We start from the raw sequence: 19,864 nt of genomic DNA, 5'->3' as shown, positions 1-19,864 counted from the left end.
TTTCTGTAACCATGAAACAACTTAGGACAAGTTGTTTCATGGCTACAGAATTCTAGAGCAGGACTTAGTGGCTGCTCTAGAGTCCCGGTCTCATGGCTCTCACAAAATGGCTTGCTTCTGCAAAGCCAGTGGGAGAACTTCTTTCCAGTGAACTTTGACAGAGTCTTATGCAATGTAATGTAATCATGGGAGTCACACCATCCCATGTCTTCACACCCATTATCTTCACAAGTCATACTCACACTCAAGGAGACCCTTCCTTTACAGGGCGTAGATACCAGCAGGTAGGAAGCCTGGGCCACACCTTGGCATTTTACCTACCATAGGGAAAAAGCAATAATAGAAAATGGACTATGCCTGGCCATGCGCGGTGGCTCACGCCTGTAATCCCACCACTTTGAGAGGCCGAGGCGGGCAGATCACGAGGTCAGGAGATCGAGACCATCCTGGCTAACACTGTAAAACCCGTGTCTACTAAAAATACAAAAAAAAAAAAAAAAAAAAAAAAATTAACCAGGCGTGGTGGCAGGCACCTGTAGTCCCAGCTACTCGGGAGGCTGAGGTAGGAGAATGGCATGAACCCGGGAGGCGGAGCTTGCAGTGAGCTGAGATCGCGCCACTGCACTCCAGCCTGGGCAACAGAACGAGACTCCGTCTCAAAAAAAAAAAAAAAAAAAAAAAAAGAAAGAAAATGGACTATGCCTAAGGCATATTCTAGCACTCATGCTCTTACGACTATACTAAAGGATAGCAGGCATTCAGCAGCGCACCAGGCCAACACGACATTGCCCTTAGAATTCTACAGGCACAGGAAGGTTTTACACTACAACCACAGAAGGCTGAGTCATGTCTTCATGCCCAGTCGTCATCTTTCTTCCATCCTTCCAGGCCAATCTAATAGCCTACCTCTGGGTCCAAAGTTCCATTTCTATGAAATAAATTGCATGTGTTCCCCACCATTGTAAATATTTTATGTGCAACTCACACGTGTTTTTCAAGTTGTCTTTTAAACTTTTAGGAACACATTAATAGAAATGTTAGATTGTCCCTTGTCACTCCTTTGCCATTAAAAGACTTCGATTGAGTAATAATGTTGCAAATTCTGGGAAGATCATCTAAAAGCTAATTTAAAGCCCTTTTAAAATTCCTAAAAGCTGAAAAGAGAAAGCCATTAGCATTCTTGTTTATTCTACATTTTATTGGCTAGTAGGCATCATCTTTATTGTTTTACAGGAACACACACATTTGTTTTGTTTTGTTTTAATTGATCAGTGGCAGAATACAAATGGTGAACAATAAATCTTAGCTGTTTATTGCTTCTATGATTCTCTGGAACAGAAGGAGTAGAATGTCTTATGTGCTTATTATACCCAGGCAATATCTCAGATCATTTCCCCAGCTGTGGAACAGATTGTAAACCTCATTTTAAAATTACCTAATGTAGGCCAGGCACGGTGGCTCACACCTGTAATCCCAGCACATTGGGAGGCCAAGGCAGGCAGATCCTTTGAGCCTGGGAGTTGAAGACCAGCCTGGGCAACACAGGGAGATCTCATCTCTACTAAAAATTTAAAAATTAGCTGGGCATGGTTGCGTGCATCTGTAGTCCCGGCTACTTGGGAGGCTGAAGTGGGAGGATTGCCTGAGCCCAGAAGACAGAGGTTGCAGTGAGCCAAGATCATGCCACTGCACTCCAGCCTGGGTGACAGAGTGAGACCCTGTCTCACAAATAAATAATTTATTTATTAAATAATTTTTTAAAATAAAATGACCTAATGTAGGCCAGGCATGGTGGCTCATACTTATAATCCCAGCATTAAAGGCAAGAGGATTGCTTAACCCTAGGAGTTCAAGACCAGTCTAGGCAATATAAGGAGACCCCTATCTCTACAAAAAATTAAAAAATTAGCCAGGCATGGTGGCACATGCCTGTAGTCCCAGCTACACAGGAGGCTGAGACAGGAAGATCGCTTGAGCCCAGGAATTCAAGGCTGCAGTGAACCATGATAGCACCACTTCAGTCCATCCTGGGCAATAGAGCCCCATCTCAAAAAATAAATAAATAAATAAATAAATAAATAAATAGGCCAGGCACGGTGGCTCATGCCTGTAATCCCAGCACTTTGGGAGGGGCCGAGGCGGGTGGATCATGAGGTCAAGAGTTCCAGACCAGCCTGGCCAATATGGTGAAACTCCATCTCTACTGAAAACACAAAAATTGGCCAGGCGTGGTGGCACGCGCCTGTAATCCCAACTACTTGGGAGACTGAGGCAGATGAATCACTTAAACCCGTGAGGTGGAGGTTGCAGTGAGCTGAGATCGTGCCATTGCACTCCAGCCTGGGCAACAAGAGTGAAACTCCATCTCAAAAAAAAAAAAAAAAAAAAGTAAATAAATAAAATTACCTAATGTATATGTAAATTGATTTAAATGCTCCTAGCATCATTTTAAGAAATAAAAAGTTATTCTGACATTTCTGTGAATACGTTTAATTCATAAAATAGCCATCTCTGCCCTTCTCTTCTATCCTTTTGCTAATCATATATCACTGAAAATCTATAGATGGTTTTACATAAATGACTATTATATTGAAGGGGTCTGTTTTCTCCACTGTCTCTTTGTGATTATTAATATTATGTGTCAACTTGACTATGGGATACCCAGATAGTTGGTCAAACATCATTTCTGGGTATATCTGTGAGGGCGTTTGTGCAAGAGATTATCATCTGAGGCCGGGTGCGATGGCTCACGCCTGTAATCCCAGCACTTTGGGAGGCCACGGTGGGCGGATCATTTGAGGTCAGGAGTTTGAAAGCAGCCTGACCAACATGGTGAAACTCCATCTTTACTAAAAATACAAAAATTAGCTAGGTGTGGTGACAGGTGCCTAATCCCAGCTACTTGGGAGGCTAAGGCAGAAGAATCGCTTGAACCCAGGAGGCAGAGGTTGCAGTGAGCCGAGATCATGCCACTGCACTCCAGCCTGGGTAACAAGAGCAAGACTCTGTCAAAAAAAAAAAAAAAAAAAAAGAGAGAGAGAGAGATTAACATCTGAAGTTTGAGTAAATCTGAGTAAAGAAGATCCGGGCAGGGTGCAGTGGCTCACGTCTGTAATCCCAACCCTTTGGGAGGCTGAGGTGGGCAGATTCCCTGAGCCCAGGAGTTAAAGGCTGAAGTAGTCCACCCACCTGGGCCTCCTGAAGTGCTGGGATTATAGGCATGAGCCACTGCAGCCAGCTTGCCATGACTTTTCTAATTATTCTTAAATGATGAAAACACTTCAAGTCACCCCAAGTCCAGAAAATCAATCACAGTTTTGTAATCGATGTGTCCAATCTAATACAGCACTCCAACTCTTCCAACTTGATGTGAAGTTAAACCTCTCTCCTCCTTCAGCTGTGGCCTGCTGAATGAACGCTAGCCACTTGTACTGGGGAAGGTAGACATGGAAAGATTGTATTCTCCTTAGCTAGATTGCTAATTTAGGCAACCCCAGTTTCTGATACTAATCCCTCATTCTGGGGAAGTGGTAGGGGGAGGAAGAGGCAGAAGGAAAGTTCTTCCTTGATTAAGACAATTGCAATGACCTAAGACTGGTGATCCACAGGCTTGGTGGGCATTTAAAGCTTACTTCTTCTCTTGAACCCAGGTGGGAGGATAGTGGTGCGGATGGGAACTTGGGAATTAGAGACGTTCCCAGCCCACCCTCATCACTGGAGATATTTCACCTGCAGATTGCTTTCTGCAGATGGTTACTTATGGCTCTTTCTTCCTGGGGTCCAAAAGGCACACTTACACATGATTTGAGATGACCCCAGGCCCCTCAGTGACCTGTGTGGTCTACCTTTGGTCTCTGGGAAACAATCTCTGCACTCTGTGCTCTATCAAACTATGAGACAATGTGCTACATCTCTTTTGCGCCACCATCAGAGGAGCTAGCCAGCAGGTCTCTTGTTCTTTAGATTTCTCAGACATGCACACTGGTCCACTATGCCTTTCAATCTGTGGGGGGGATGCACATTAAATACTCCAGATGGTCTGCATAAAACCCCTATCTCTAGATGTAGGTTGAAGGGGCAAGGACCTTACACCCCTCTCCTATGGTGGCCAGGAGGGAGGGACTCAAACCCATCATCAATTCTCTAAAAATCATCTTCTAATCTTTATCATCTTGGCCTTTCCCACCTGTTTCATTGGCCAGATGTGGTCAGTGAGCTAACCTGGTCGGAGGACAATGCTGACCTGTTCTCCTGTGCTTCCTCTTCCACCTGCTTTGTATTCTTACCTGACTTTGGAATGTGGCTTCTATTGTCTTAGGCCACAGCTAACACGGAAGCTAAAACGGCTCCATTTTAACATCCTGTATTTACATGTGTACTCATATTTCTATCAACTAGTTCATTTTCATTTGTTTTCAGAAAAAAAACAAAAACCAAAACAAACAAACAAAAACGCATTCTGTTGGCTCACAAACTCTAGGAAGCAGGGTTTGAACTCCCAATAGTTAAATAACCCCAGAAACGAAGGCTTAAGGGCCAACTATGAAAAGGAGGCATGACAATGGGTGTTGAGGTAGAATGGCAGCTTAGTTAGGAGGATACAGGAGCAGGACTCAAAGGCAGAGTCAGAGTTCCTGACCTACACACCCTACGGCACATTGGACTGAAGTTACAGGTTTTCATTCTCTCAGCCCTGCTTCTCCTTTTCTATGACTGCACCGTGTACCATAAACCCAAACCAGGTCTCTAGGATTTATTTTCAGATTCCTCCCTCTGTCTCTCACCTGCCGTATTCAATCAGTCACCAAGTCCCATTAACACTATTTATATACCATCTATCCCATCTAGCCCCTCCTCCCAATCCTGTCTGCCACAACTTTCATTTAGGTTCTCACTAACTTTGACCTGTGCTGTTTTTTTGGTCTTTTGAGACGGAGTCTCACTTTGTCACCCAGGCTGGCGTGCAGGGGTGCGATCTCGGCTCACTGCAACCTCCGCCTCCCGGGTTCAGGCCATTCTCCTGTCTCAGCCGCCCGTGTAACTGGGACTACAGGTGCCCGCCACCGCACCCAGCTAATTTTTGTATTTTCAGTAGAGACGGGGTTTCATCATATTGGTCATGCTGGTCTCGAACTCCTGACTTCAGCTGATCCACTCTCCTCAGCCTCCCAAAGTGCTGGGACTACAGGCACGAGCCACCGTGCCCAGCTGACCTGTGCTTTTTTTTTAAGATAGGTGAGTAGACTATGCTTATTTGCCAATGGAAAAGAGTCAATAGAGAAGAAGAGGTTGAAAGTGTTAGAGAGAAGACAATTGATGAAGCCAAATCCCTAAAAAAGGAGAGATGGAACCTTCAACCAGGGGGGAAAAGACTCTCAAGCAGGAAAAGAAAATCTTCACTGAGATACGAACTTTCTCACAAAGTTAGGTTATTCAATTTTTAAATGTTAGTATTTTCTGTCTTTTCTGAAATAATATTAGGTAGTAATTTTATTTATTTATTCATTTATTTTGAGACAGGGTCTCACTCTGTTGCCCAGGCAGCAGTGTAGTGGCACGATCATGGCTCATTGCAGCCTCAACCTCCTGGGCTCAAGTGATCCTCCTACCTCAGCCTCCCAAGTAGCTGGGACCACAGGTGCATGCCACCACACCTGGTTAATTTTTGTATCTTTTGTAGAGACAGGTTTTCACTATGTTGCCCAGCCTGGTCTCAAACTCCTGGGCTCAAGCTATCAGCTTGCTTCAGCCTCCGAAAGTGCTAGGATTACAGGCGTGAGCCACTATGCCCAGCCTAGATAGTAGTATTCTTAATATCCTTACTTGAAAAAATTTAAATATGGCAAACTTTTAGTCCTTAAATTTTTTTTTGAGACAGAGTCTCGCTCTGTCACCCAGGCTGGAGTGCAGTGGTGCAATCTCGGCTCATTGCAAGCTCTGCCTCCCGGGTTCACGCCATTCTCCTGCTTCAGCCTCCCGAGTAGCTGGGACTACAGGCGCCTGCCACCACGTCCGGCTAATTTTTTTGTATTTTTAGTAGAGATGGGGTTTCACTGTGTTAGCCAGGATGGTCTCGATCTCCTGACCTAGTGATCCGCCTGCCTCGGCCTCCCAAAGTGCTGGGATTACAGGCATGAGCCACTGCGCCTGGCCTAGTCCTTAAATTTTTAAAAAAATTTTGCTATTCCTTCAAATCTAAATCCAGTTTCCCAATCTTAAGTATCTGTCTAGCTACTGACCCATCTCTTTCCTTTCTCTATGGTTTCCCTTTCTCCTAAGGGAGAAACATTTTTTTTATTGGCTGTTTACACTTTCCTTGCTTCCTTAACCTCATTAATCAATCCAACTACAGTCTTCCTTCTACCTGCATATCTCTACTGAAACTGCCTGTGGCTGAGCTCACACTAAGCTCCTAATTGCCAAAGCTACTGGAAATTTCTTTGTCATAATACATGACACTAATGACTATTGTTTTCATCTTAAATGTCTATATTCCCTTTAACTCCCTGACTTCACTCTCTTCTGGTCTTCCTCCTATCCTCTGGCTACTCCTTCTCAGCCTCCTGTTGACTTCCCCTCTATGTCCTCAGGCTTCCACTGTTGAAGGTCTCTCCGCTTCACACTGCTGGGCTATCTCAGGCATGGCTATTATCATCAGTTTGGGTTCTGACAATTCCTATATAATTATCTCCCACAATATTTACAACTCTATGAGGTAAATGTTACCTCTTCCCAGAGTTCAAACGCTGCTTTCCAGGAGAAGGAAATGAGGCTAAGAAAACTTAAGTAATCCGCAAGAAGTTCCATCATTAAGGAATTATTCAGTCCACAACCTTCTGAATCCGGAGATTATGATTATTTGACTCTAAAGCAATTGTTTTAAGGATAAAATAAGATAATGTATAAACATTTGCAGACTGAAACAAAAGGCTTATATGCTAATGAAATTCAGACATTTTATAGTAAAGAAAATTTTGTAAAGTCCAAATTCCCTTCTCTAATATCGTCTGTGTCTTGATCTCTCCATTCTCCCTGAAGTGGTAAAGCAAATCAGAATGCATTTCTTTTTTTTGGGAACAGAGTCTTACTCTATCACCCAGGTTGGAGTGCACTGGTGCGATCTGGGGTCACCAGGACAAAATTACAGCTAGGAAAGAGGACTAAGTTCTACTGTTCTATACCACTGTAGGATGACTCTAGTTAATAATAATACATAGTTTCAAACAGCTAGAAGGAAGATTTTGAATGTATATAGTTTCAAATAGCTAGAAGGAAGATACTGAATGTTCCTGACACGAAGAAATGATAAATGTTTGAGATGATGGATATGCTAATTACTGTGATCTGATCACTATACATTATATGTATCACAACGTCACTATGTACTGCATGAATATGTACAATTATTTGTCAACTTTACAAAGTTTTTAAATAATAATAAAGCCAAAAGCAAAAAATAACCTAATACAAAAAGAAAATATATGACTTCAGCATTTATTAGTAATGATAATAATTGATTTAAATAATCCTAGATTGTATCAACAAAAAACTAGGAAACATGGGAGCTGGAGAAAGAGAGGTAGTAAATGTGCCAACTTTCCCATCTTGCAGAAATAAAGTTAATAAATACCGTTTTCTCCTGGCATTGATTAGGGAAAACATGCATATACATGTGCATATATATATATACATATACACACACACGCGCACACAAAAACATTAGCATATACATATATACACATACACAAACAAAAACCTGAAAGGCAGCAGTAGTGGATATTTAAAATATGAGAACTACCTTCCAAACTATCACAGGGAAAGTGAGCAAATATAATAATATTATCCAGATAACAAAAGAAACACTCTCAATAGCATGGACAATTCTTATGATATATTGTTAAATTCTTTTAAAGTAGGTCAAAAAGCAGAATGCATAGAAAAAAGTGTCAATTCTGTAACAACAAAATTAGTACACATATATACTCACACACATTATTGTAGTAAATAACTATGAAAGTCATACCAAATTGTTAAATGTGGTTATCTCTGGATGGTAGATTTGGAGGTAGTTTTGATATTCATCTTTAAAGTCCTCTGTATGTTCCCAACCAAAACTGTAAAATAAGGCAATTGCCTGAAATGCTCCTTAACCTTTTTCATAAGCCTATTTATTTATTAGGGACAGGGTCTTCCTCTATCGCCCAGGCTGGAGTGCAGTGGCATGACCATAGCTCACTGCAGCCTCAACTTCCCTGGCTCAAGCAATCTTCCGGCCTCAGCCTCCCGAGTAGCTGGGACTACAGGCGTGCATCACCACACCTAATTATTTATTTACTTATTATTTATTTATTTATTTTTGAGACATGTTGCCCAAGTGAGTCTGTTGCCCAAGGTGGAGTGCAGTGGCGCGATCTCAGCTCACTGCAACTTCTGCCTCCCAGGTTCAAGCGATTCTCGTGCCTCAGACTCCTGAGTAGCTGGGATTACAGGCATGTGCCATCACACCCAGCTTATTATTTTTTTTTTTGTATTTTTAGTAGAGATAGAGTCTCACTCTATTGGCCAGGCTGTTCTCAAACTCCTGGCCTCAAGTGACCTGCCCACCTCTGCCTCCCAAAGTGCTGGAATTACAGGCATAAGTCATCACGCCCGCATCAATTTTTTAAAAATTTTGTAGATACAAGGTCTCACTATGTTGCCCAAGCCAGTCTCGAACTCCTGAGCTCAAGGGATCCTCCCACCTCGGCCTCCCATAATACTGAGATTACAGCTGTGAGACACTGTGCCTGGCCCATAAGCCTATTTATAAATTTAAATTTATATAAAAACAATTTTAAATGTAATACTCTCCAAATACTCTTACCTCTTTCTGCTCACATGGTTTCCCAGAAAATATTTAAATGATGATAAAGTATGTTAATGGAAAATATGACTTTTTTTTTTTCCTGAGACAGAGTCTTGCACTGTCGCCCAGGCTGGAGGGCAGTGGCATGATCTCAGCTCACTGCAACCCCCACCTCCCAGGCTGAAGTGATTCTCCTGCCTCAGCCTCCCAAGTAGCTGAGATTACAGGTGTGTACCACCATGCCTGGCTAATTTTTGTATTTTTAGTAGAGGCAAGGTTTCACTATGTTGGCCAGCCTGGTCTTGAACTCCTGACCTCATGATCCACCCACCTTGGCCTCCCGAAGTGCTGGGATTAGAGGTATGAGCCACCATTCCTGGCTGAGAGTATGACTTTTAAAAGAAAAAAATAACATGACTAATTAAATATTATGTGGGAAAGTATTGTTAGAAGCAGTTGCTTGACTTTTTTTCCGCGTGTGTGTGTGTGTGTGTGTGCGTGTGTGTGTGTGTAAAGCAAGGTCTTGCTATATTGCCCAGGCTGGTCTCAAACTCCTTGGCTCAAGCGATCCTCCCGCCTCTGCCTCCCTAAGTGGCAGGATTACAGGCGTGAGCCACCATACCTGGCTAGCTTGAAAATTTAAAGCAAGATTTCATGAGGCATTAATTACGCACTCTCCAAAAAAGGGGACAAAGGTGGGAAGGGGCAAACATTCTGTCAACGTTCCCAAGCTGCAGACCAGGAAGCTGACCCCTGCCAAGAGAATGGCTGAGGGCCAGTTGCTTTCTGTACTAGGCCCAAAGTAAAGCCTTTCAAAGTGTTTACAAAGGTTTTCTATGAACCTCCTAATTCAGAGAATAGCCTTTGCCTTTGGGGATATGGAAACAAATGCATTGGAAGAATGGTAGTGAAAGAGAAAGAGGGCCCTCTCCAGGTGCAAGGCTTTCTCCTAGGGTAGAAGTGGTAAGATTCCATTGTAATGAGGCAATTGTTCACCTCTTCATGTAAGAAGTAACATAGGCCATAATAAATAACAAAGCATAATAAATAACAAAGGCCAAAAGAAGCAGATTAAAATGTATAAATTCTGGCCGAGCCTGTAATCCCAGCACTCTGGGAGGCCAAGGCAGGCTGATCACCTGAGGTCAGGAGTTCAAGACCAGCCTGGACAACATGGTAAAACCCTGACTCTACTAAAAACACAAAAAAATTAGCCAGGCATGGCACCTGTAATCCTGGCTACTTGGGAGTCTGAGGCAGGAGAATCGCTTGAACCTGGGAAGCAGAGGTTGCAGTGAGCCGAGACTGTACCATTGCACTCCAGCCTGGGCAACAAGAATGAAACTCCATCTCAAAAAATATATATATATATACATATATATATATATAAATTCATGGAACTGAAGGTAAAATTTGTACTACTGCTAAATTTTTAGATTTGTCTCAGATTAAGAAATATTTTGTATAGAACAATGACTCTTGAACCCACCAGACTAATGTTCATTTTTAAAACAAATATTTTGTGAGCTACCCCTTTTATATCTTGAAGTGAAATTAATAGAAAATATAGCCAAATACATACATACTTTAAAAACAAAACAATGCAACCTCCTAATTATAACATAAAGGAGACATAAAGTAAATTCTAATAAAGTAGTATACATTTTAATTCACATAAAGTAAATTCTAATAAAGTAGTACACATTTTAATTTATAACTGCTCTGGCAGGATGATGACACTGAAAGACAGAACTCCTAAAAAGCCTCGAATAAAAAGTTATCGTGCAGTAAAGAATCACTTGCAAAGTGCAGTGGCTCATGTCTATAATTCCAGCACTTTGGGAGGCCAAGGTAGGCGGATCACTTGAAGTCAGGAGTTCGAGACCAGCCTGGCCAATATGGCGAAACCCCATCTCTACTAAAAATACAAAAATTAGCCAGGTGTGGTGGTATGCGCCTGTAGTCCCAACTACTCCACAGGCTGAGGCAGGAGAATGGCTTGAACCTGGGAGGTAGAGGTTGCGGTGAGCTGAGATCGCGCCACTGTACTACAGCTGGGTGTCAGAGCAAGACTCTGTCTCAAAAAAAAAAAAAAAAAGCAATGGAGAGTGTGCAAATTTGTCATATTATAGATGTCTTGTAAATCACCAAAAGTTTATGAAATTATTTTTTTAATGTATGTTTAAAGACATCTTGATTATTAAGGATTCATTCTGCTTTGGAACACATTTTTTATTTTTTAACCATTCAACATTTATTATGTCCTACTATGAGCTACCCCTGGGGATACAGAGATGAAAAAAAAAAAAGCCATGCTTCCTACTTTCAATGAGCTCACAGTCTAATGAGGGAGACTGACAAGTAATTAGACAATGACAATACAGTGCTGTGACTGAGGGAAATTTTGAGAGCAGGTTGGTAGGAGGTAACACCTGAATTATCTTGAAGCTCATGTATGAGATATAAAAACACACCTTTTGCTATTATTTTCTAGGATTGTGTATACGCATGTAAATTCATAGAAAAACATCTGGAAGGATCACACCAAATTAAACATTTCTATTCCACAAGTATTTCCTAAATGTGTCAAGTGCTTTTCCAGGCATTTGGGATATATCACCAAACATAACAGACCAAGATCACTGCCGTAGTTGCAAAGTCTTTTCAGAATTAGGAAATAGCTCAGATATCTTTTTTTTTTTTTTTTTTAGAAGGAGACTTGCTTTGTTGCCCAGGCTGGAGTGCAGTGGTGTGATCTTGGCTCCCTGCAACCTCAGCCTCCCAGGTTCAAGCGATTCTCCTGCCTCAGCCTCCCGAGTAGCTGGGACTACAGGCACGTGCCACCACACCCGACTAATTTTTGTATTTTTAGTAGAGACGGGGTTTCACCATGTTAGCCAGGATGGTCTTGATCTGACCTCGTGATCCACCCACCTTGACCTCCCAAAGTGCTGGGATTACAGGCGTGAGCCACCATGCCCGGCCAGATATCTTAAAATGAGTATATAATCATCTATAGACTCACTCCACAGCTTGTACCTATTAGGGAAGCAAGGTGGAATGTTAGAAGGGTATACATCCTTGATCAAGATGCTCCCTTCTCTGAATCACAGATCTGTATAAAGGGAATAATAATGGCTACTTCTTAGGTCCGTAAAGATATTTTCTTAATGTAGGTAAAGTACCTCAATAAATGGTAGTAAATTGTGGTACTAGCAAGAATATCTCTCTAAATGGTCTCTCAAGATTGAATTCAATCCTTTCAGTGCCTATATATGAGGACAAATTATTTCATAACTAGTGAGAGTGGATCTTCAAGACAGATGATCTTGAAAGACAAAAGCATCAAGAAGTAGGACTTCCAGGCCAGGTGTGGTGGGTTGTGCCTGTAATCCCAGCACTTCAGGAGGCCAAGGCCGGAGGAATGCCTGAGCCCAGGAGTTCGAGGCTGCAGTGAACTATGATTGTGCCACTGCACTCCAGTCTGGGTAACAGAGCAAGACACTGTCTCTTAAATAAAAAGAAGAAGAAAGAAGAAGAAGAAAGGAGGAAGGAGGAAGAGGAAGAAGAGGAAGAGGAGGAGGAAGAGGAGGGAGAGGAGGAAGACAAGGAAGACGAAGAAAAATAGGAAGAAGAAGAACAAAGAAGAAGGAGAAAGAAGAAGAAAAGAAGAACAACAACAACAACAACAACAACAAAAAACTAGTACTACTACTGCCAGGACAAGCTTTAATAAATAAGATTTTGAGGCCGGACACAGTGGCTCACATCTATAATCCCAGCACTTTGGGAGGCCAAGGCAGGTGAATTGCTTGAGCTCAGGGGTTTGAGACCAGCCTGGGAGCCTGGACCAGCCTGGACTTGGCTGGCTGAATCATGTTTGCTCCCAGCCAAAATGGCAAAACCCAGTCTCTACCAAAAAAAAAAAAATTAGCCAGGCATGGTGGTGCACACTTGTGGTACCAGCTACTCAGAAGGCTGAAGTAGTAGGATTGCTTGAGCCCAGGAGGTCAAGGCTGCAGTGAACCTAGATTGCGTCACTGCACTCCAGCCTGGGTGACAGAGCGAGACCCTGTCTCAGAAAAAAAAAAAAAAAAAAAGAAAGAAAAAAAAAGAAAAGGAAATAGAATTTTGAGAGCTAGAACCTCCAGTGATAGTTTCCATTAGTTCATATGAAAATCTCCGGGATAGGGTGTGAAAGCTAACCATTCCTGAATGATTTGCTGATTTATTAAGTCATGCTCTTCACACACCCATGACCTTACTCCTTCCTCTCTCTACACTCAGCTCTCTTAGTGTACTACTCTTTTCTTGTGTCAGTCAGTTGAAGTAGTTCCATTCAACATAATGAAAAACCTAGGATGCTGGTATAGAGTAGTTCACCGCCTTTGTAAATGACCTACATTGCCTTTAATGCCATGTTTTTTTTTTAAATTTTTATTTAAAAAAAAATTAATTGTAGACACAGGTCTTGCCATCTTTTCCAAGCTGTCTCCAACTCCCAGGCTCAAGCGATTCTCCCGCCTCAGCCTCCCAAAGTGCTGGGATTACAGTTGTGAGCCACTGCACCCAGCCTAATGCCACACTCTGAGCTTTGCTGAAAATCTAGCTGAGATTTGCAACCACTTTGCTGTCACTGCTACATTATTAAACTCATATATAAATTCATTTCAAATGAACAAAATTCTCATTACTACAAGAATTGGAAAGAATATAAAATTTAATGTCTATTCTCAGTTTGGATTATACTTATGAGCACTTTGGTATTCATCTGTAGAAAGAAATGATTAAAATCTAGATGACTTTTAAAGTGCCTTCTAATTTTAATACTCTGTAACGCTATTACTTCTACATAGCTGAATCATTGGTAAGTTATCATAGCTCAATGAAATAAGGCAATTTGTAGTATAGGCTGCACTAAGGCTATGCTCTCCGTGGCCAAAGTTATTTCTTAGAATACTGAGCTAAAAATGTAACTGCATTCTGCAACCTATGCAAACATGTTCTAACTGATGGGAGGGGACAAAAATTCAATTCAGAGTGCCAACAATTCCTCTGTGAGTTAGCGTGGCAGGGATAGCGTAGGGTGAGTGAAGCATCAAGTTACAGACCAAATTAAAGGTCTGGAGAAGAGTGGCAGAGTCTAATCATCCATCGTCTGAGGTTGCCAGAACTGGACCTACCACCCTTACTCATAAAGGACCGTTCTATGGAGGCTAAGCACACAGACTTTGGGCTTCAAACATCTTTTTTTAAAAAAAGGTCTTCTCGTTCCAAATAGATCTTTATGAAATTATTTCCTTGAAGCTCTCAGTTCTGTCATTTTAAAATTTCCATCAAAAAGTAATCAAAACCTAATGCTTACAGTGTTCTGCCACAAATAAAAAATTATTGTGGGTTTTTGTTCCTATTAAAAACATATGCAACATATATATATTTATAGAAGTCCCAGAACCAGTGTACACATGTACACAAAAACCTTAGGAAAATAATGTTAATAGTTTTGCCTAAACCAATAAATTTTATATTGTGCTCTGTCCATGACTACCCTTACTAAGCTAACACTTTGCAAAGGTCAGCAAGCAATGAATATTTCTGCATATTTTGTGGCATAGGTTGCAAACATTAGATCTATAGGGATGAATTAAGGTCACTTTTAAAATTCAGACAGTATTTTCTGGACTTGGTTGACTGAATCATGCGCATCTGCACTATTTTTCCTGGGGGAAAGTTAATTTTAGAAAGGAGAAAAAGTTTGCCAGGAAAACAATCACATTGGCTCAATCTCTAGACAGTGATTCTTTTCTTAAAAGTTCAAAATGCTTTACAGACAGCCTCCTGCTTGTCCTTAATATCCTTGAAAGCGGGTATGGAATATCATCCCTATTTCATAACAGGCATCTGGTTTCATAAAAAGAAATGTAAGCTTTAATGTTATAACTACTTAAGGGTACTTTAAAAAATTGGTCCTTCGCCTCAATTTTTCAAAAGACAGAAAATAAAAATCTTTATTTTCCCTGGTAGTTACCTTCTGATAAGTACTTATAATGGTTCAGGTACATATATGAATATATGAAAAGTAGCAGACATGCATTGATGACAAAGTTCAAGATGGAGAAACATTTACTATTTCTGTAAATATGATATAATTTACAGACTTAATCAATTCAGGATAGAAAAACTTGGTTCAAATAATTAGGAGTGAAAACAGGATCTAAATTAATTAATATGATCACTGTTCCTTCTAGTTTCTAGAGGTAATAGTCCATTTGAGTCTTTAGCCTTAAAGTAAGAAAAATGTAAAAATGTCAACGGGCTGCATTCCATCATTGACAAAAAGTCAAGGGAGCAGTGAAGGAAGATTTTCTGATTCTCTGGAGAATGGGCCTCAGCCCTTTCTAATTGTCAGGGTACTTGTGAAGGAATTCTTATATTTTAAAAATTGATATTTAAAAGCTGTTTAACCAGGTCTCCTAGAAGTATGCATTTCCCCCAATGTTATATCAGAGTTTCAAATGAATGTTAACTCTCCCTTTCCAAAATTGCTGTCTCGGACAAGGCGCTATGGCTCACTCCTATAATCCCAGAACTTTGGGAGACCGAGGCGGGCGGATCACTTGAGGTCAGGAGTTCGAGACCAGCCTGGCCAACATGGTGAAACCCTGTCTCCACTGAAAATACAAAAATTAGACAGGCATGGTGGCGTATACCTGTAATCCCAGCTACTCGGGAGGCTGAGGCAGGAGAATCACTTGAACCCTGGAGGCGGAGGTCGCAGTGAGCCGAGATCGGGCCACAGCACTCCCGCCTGAGCGACAGAGCAAAACTCCGTCTCAAAAAATAAAAACAAAATTTAAAAAAATTACCTTCTCAGATCCAATGATACCGCACCAATCACATTAATCAACTTGAGGGGAACTGGCTTTCACCCATTTCACTGTTTTTATTTTCAATTCACACTAATAGTTTCAAGTGATGCTTAGCCACAGTGGGTGGACCCTCTTCTTTGCGGACCTTACAGATACTTGGGGGTATGTTGCGGGGCGAGCATCACAATCACCTGAGGTGCTTTTTAAATATACTCAAGCCTGAACACACACACGCATGCAGGCACGCACACGCACACACACCAGATTTCTGAATCGGGATTTCAGAGTGGGGTCCAGCTTTTTTCCCCAGCGCCTAAGAGCTTTTGCTTTAAGTTGTTATAAAGTTCTAGCACCGCAGTCACCCTGAAAACCTTGTACACTTATCATAATAGTTAAGGGGGGAGAAAAACCACCTCAGCCTGTGCCATTACGAAAGGTAAGACAGTGCATTTACTTTGATCAAGAATCAATATTCCTCCCAAAGTTAGGATAGTAAAGGAAGTGGGGGCGGGGGGAAGGTATGTTATGGAAAGAGAAAAAGTTATCACCTTTCAGCCTGGAAATTGTTACAGACCCTAGGGGAGATCTTTGCGTCCGTGTTTGCGCCACACACCTGGAAAGGGTGGATTACTCCCGCCAGCCCTGACCTCAGAGCCAGGGGTGCGGGTTTCGGGAGCTTCCCGGGGGCGGGGAAGAAAGTCGGGAGTGGAGCGTGGAGAAGAGGCGGGGGTCCGGCGGACGGCGGAGGGGAAACGCGGATGCCCGAGGGTCTGATCCCCCGTGGGCCGCCCGCCGGGGCTTCAGCTCTGCGCGGAGGGGACCTGGGGACGGAGAAAGGGAAAGAGAAGGGGAGGCGGTGACAGCCTCGGGGAGGCCGAACTGGCCCCTCGCAGAGGCTCCAGGCAGCTCGAGGGTGAACGCTGCACCCCGCGCCCCTCCTTACCTTGCGCCCGAGGTCTAAGTAAGGAGCAGGGAGACCCCGGGAGGCGCAGGGCTCCCGCCAAGGCGCGCGCGCGCTCGAGGTCCGCTATCAGCTTCTTCAGGCTGCGGCTTCAGGTATGGAAGACATTCAGGTCGCTTAGCTACCAGCCCCTTGGCGCGTCTCGGACCCCTCCTCCGGCCCTCGCCCCGGCGGCCCTCCGCCCCGCGGGCGCACGCAGAGCCTCTCTCTGGCTGCTGATCCCGAAGAGCCTTGGCCCCTCTCCGCGGCCGGCCCTCCCTCCGCGCGCGCGCACTCACCTCCCCCACAAACGCACCCTCTTTAGGAAGGAGGCAGCGAATGCGGTCCTTGAAATTCTAGGCGCTGGGCAACTTCAGAAAACCTTTTAAAAATCTTTGATCTACCCAATGAGGTTCAAAGTAGGGCACCATTTATATTCATACCCTGGCTCCGTCCTCTTTTTTGTCTTAACCACAGCATTATTTAACACTTGATATTCGTGTATAGGTTGAACTCTGAGAATCTCCTGCCAGGCATTTTAATTTTTCCAAAATAACTCCTTCCGTTTTATTGTTTTGAAAATGCAGACATCCCCACTTTATAAACTTGGGTTGCCAGGAGGTTAGATTGGCCTCACAAAGCAGATGTTCAACTGCACAAGACAGAGCAAGTCTCGTCCCAGCAGCGCTGCTACTTGCCACCTGTAAGGGCCCCGGGTCAGGGCAGGAGCAGTTAATTACACCCTAGCTTTGGTTACCGAGCATGCCCGGAGCCTCTGTTCTCACTGAAGACTCAGTTCTGAGGCTCAGGTTCTGGAAAGAAGCAGGTGGATGTGTTCAAAGAAGAGAGTTCTAATGGAGAAAACCAGCAAAGGGCAGAGTTTACTGAATAATACAGAGAAAAAGAACGACGGGAAGGGATCCTGGGAACATGACGGTATCTTGGATAGGAGGATGTTTGAGGGCATAATATAAATAAATTATAAAAGAATAGAAAAAATTTTTAAAGTTAATAAAAAACTTTTAAATAAATAAAATAAAAAAAGTAATTTAAAAATAACAAAGAAACATGACGGTATCACTAACTCCCAGGAGCCTGAGAGTGACATAACCCCTATTGGGAATGTGGAAGTTGAATTGTTAAATGCACTCCACTCACTCATTCATTCACCTATCAATATATTAATAGTATATATTTATGGAATATGTTAAAGGCAGTAAAGCATTATGCATAGTCATATTATAAATGCTGCTAGGAATCAACTTCTTAACCAGTTTGTAACAGGGCCCTGGAAAATGCAAATATTAAAGAGACACCATATTAATCCACTGTCTTTTTCTAAATTTATCAAATAAGTTTCTCATCTGAAGGTTGAAAAATGGGCACTTACTAAAAACTCTCAGGTTTGTCTATTAGATAGATGGCAGATATCAGAAGATAAACTCACCAATCAAGTTACTACAGCTGAAAGAACCAGCTTAGCTGATGTAAGAAGAGGTGAAGGGGGAGGACGAGGGAGGTCAACCAAAGACTACACAGGCATTCTTTTTTTTCTTTGAGACAAGGTCTTGCTCTGACACCCAGGCTGGAGTACAGTGGTGCTATCATGGCTCACTGCAGCCTCGACCTTGGGTTCAAGCAATCCTCCTGCCTCAGCCTCAGAGTAGCTGGGACTATAGGTACGCGCCACCATGTCCAGCTAATTTTTGCATTTTTTGTAGAAAGGGGGTTTCGCCATGTCGGCCACGCTGATCTTAAACTCCTGGGCTCAAATGATCCTCCCACCTTGCCCTCCTGAAGTGCTGGGATTACAGGCATGAGCCACTGCGCCTGGCCTGGCATTCTTTTTTCTTCTGTCAGAATAAATACTTGCCAGTCTCACACTAGCAAGCATTCAATAAACACTGGGTGCTGAGGATGGAAGAGCTATCAGAAAGACAACATTCCTGCTCTCATCAAACTGATTGGGAATGAGGGTGTAGACAAGAAAAGATGGGTGTAGACAAGAAAACAGGCTGTGAAAAGTAGATGCTCTGATGGAGGATGACACATCCGGGGCAGTATAGGTGAGACCTGAAGAGTGAGGGTAATTTGGCCCGGAACAGGAAAATAGGAGAAGAAAGAGTTTTCCACTAGGAGCACCAACATGGAGAGAAAGCCAAAGGTAAGAAGGAACATGGCCATTCACTATGGCTGGAGGATCTTTTCTTTGGGGTGGGAGACTGGGAGGAACAATGTAGAGACAAGGCTAGAGAGATGAACAGAAGTCAGATCATGTAGAGTCGTCTAGGTCATGTTTTACAAATTGCACTTCAGGATAAAGAAAATGTGGTACATACACACCCAGGACTACTACTTGATCATTAAAAACAGAAGGAAATAATGTATTTTGCAGGAACTTGGATGGAGCTGGAGGCCATTATTGTAAGTGAAGTAATTCAGAAATGGAAAATCAAATACCAAGTGTTCTCACTTATAAGTGGGAGCTAAGCTATGGATATACAAAGGCATATAGAGGGGTAATCATGGATATTGGAAACCCAGAACAGGGCAGGGTAGGAGGGTCAGGAATAAAAAATTGCATATTGGTAACAATGTACACTACTCAGGTGACAGGTGCACTGCAATCTCAGACTTCACCACAATTCATCCACGTAACAATAATCCCTTGTAGCCCAAAAGCTACTGAAATTTTTTAAATATTTTTTTAAAATAAAAAATTAAAAATAATTCTACATTAGGCCAGGCACAGTGTTTCACACCATGAGCTTTGGAGGCTGCTTTAGGAGGCTGAGGTGGGAGGACTGCTTGAGGCCAGGAGTTCAAAACAGCCTGGACAACATAGAGAGACACTATCTCTACAAAAAAAATTTGAAAAATTAGCCAGGTGTGGTGCCATTAGCCTGTAGTCCTAGCTACTTAGGAGGCTGAGGCGGGAGGATCTCTGGAGCTTGGGAGGTCGAGGCTGCAGTGAGCTATGATTGCATCCTACACTCCAGCCTGGGTGACAGAGCAAGACCCTGTCTCTTAAAAAAAAAAATTAAAAAATTACACTTGATCCTACAGATGACGGGGAGGCATTTAAGTGTTATAAGCAACATAATAATGAGATCAATTAAAAAAAAAGACCCCTGGCTGCAGGCAGAGAACTAATGAGGATGGGAGGTAGGGATGAGAGGAAAGAGGATAAATCAGGAAGAAGATCTCTGT

General features: G+C 42.6%; 1 protein-coding gene across 1 annotated transcript in view; it reads right to left on the bottom strand.

Moving 5' to 3' along the window:
* Window positions 1–16,774, bottom strand: part of RNF144B (ring finger protein 144B) — a 192,241-nt gene extending 175,467 nt beyond the window's left edge. Inside the window, exon 1 of the mRNA XM_054557263.2 lies at window positions 16,658–16,774. The gene's annotated coding sequence lies outside the window, so the exon portion shown is untranslated. The remainder of the gene's footprint in view (window positions 1–16,657) is intronic.
* Between the last annotated feature and the right edge of the window lie 3,090 nt (window positions 16,775–19,864).

The sequence above is a fragment of the Pongo abelii genome, chromosome 5 (assembly GCF_028885655.2).
Source record: "Pongo abelii isolate AG06213 chromosome 5, NHGRI_mPonAbe1-v2.0_pri, whole genome shotgun sequence".
Classification (NCBI taxonomy): Eukaryota; Metazoa; Chordata; class Mammalia; order Primates; family Hominidae; genus Pongo; species Pongo abelii.
The sequence above is the reverse complement of the archived record's forward strand: the minus strand, read 5'-3'. Positions and strand labels throughout refer to the sequence as shown.